Genomic DNA, 1,317 nt, shown 5'->3' with positions numbered 1-1,317 from the left:
GCATTCTGATAGTACAGAGATACCTGCTATGTTTAGATGGGTCTTCGGAGTTTCTTAAATTTCAGTTCAGTTTGGCAAAGATCAGATTGTGTGAGAAAACATGGTCAGCAGTAGGCCTGTGAGTTTTCATGCTCCATCATAAAAAGATTACGTTGATGTGCAGTTTCCTGAGGCTTTCCATTGATCCACAGTGATGTCTTTGGCTAACAGGATATTTCAGTTGAACCCTGAATCTGGTGGCAAACTATGTCCTAGCTGAACATTATGTTGTGTACACTGGGCTATATATTTGTGGTTAGAAAAAAAATTGAAGGAAACAATATCAAGAACATAGCGTGTTTCTAATTGATTCTAATATACAGCAATAATTGTTGTAAATATAAAAAGTAAAAAAAAAAATCTTAATTGCTTGCTACGCCAGAGATTTTCAATTTCTTTTTGCTTGGTGCAGTGCTTTGCTTGGGCACTGTGAAGATGGCGGGACTGAATTTGATGGCATATTTTACCACAAAGGGATGGATTGAAGAGCTCTCAAATGATTTAGCTAAGACACATAAAGAAAGCTATTTTTTTCACCTGTAATCTATAAAACTGATGGAATTACCCCCCATGAGCATGGCAAATGCCTAACAGTAAATGTAAAATGTCTGCCTCTATAGAAACCCATTAAAACTTGAAGAATCCTTTTGCTCTTAGAAATAGTCTTTGATAACTAAAGTCTCATAAAATTGCATATAAAGTGTCCCCAAAACCAACTTTAATAATTCTCACAAGCTGATGCTGCTCCAGCTGTCAGCTATAGAAGTCAGAATGTCAACTCTAAGTACTATCAAATTGCATTGCTTAAAAAGAAAAAAATAGTGAAAGAAGACATGAGAATTAGAAAGGACTGAATGAGTTATTAGCTGAAACATGCTTCAGTTACATGTAACAGATATCCCTATCTCCTTTCCATGTGAAAACAATGTTGAGACATTCAGTATTAGAACCCAAACTAGAAAATAGAATCCTATATTAAATTATGAAGAATAAATTAGTGCATATTGCATACCTACTGCACTACAATGGTGGAGCATGGATGAGGGTACAGCGACATATTTTACACAGCAACTGACCTCAAGCGGCTTATAGTGTAATACAGGAAAACGAATATGCATGCATGCATGATTATAACATGAATATAAATGAAATAAGTGTTATAATAGAAGGGCAAATCAATTGCTTCGACAACAAAGAGGGAGGAAACTCAACAGAGTAACTTTTGAGTGAAGCATAGAAAGCTTAATAGGATTTCACAGGAGTATGGGTTGCTAAGAT

The sequence above is a fragment of the Hipposideros armiger genome, unplaced genomic scaffold (genome assembly GCF_001890085.2).
Source record: "Hipposideros armiger isolate ML-2016 unplaced genomic scaffold, ASM189008v1 scaffold_387, whole genome shotgun sequence".
NCBI classification, from domain to species: domain Eukaryota; kingdom Metazoa; phylum Chordata; class Mammalia; order Chiroptera; family Hipposideridae; genus Hipposideros; species Hipposideros armiger.
Note: the sequence above shows the minus strand (reverse complement) of the source record.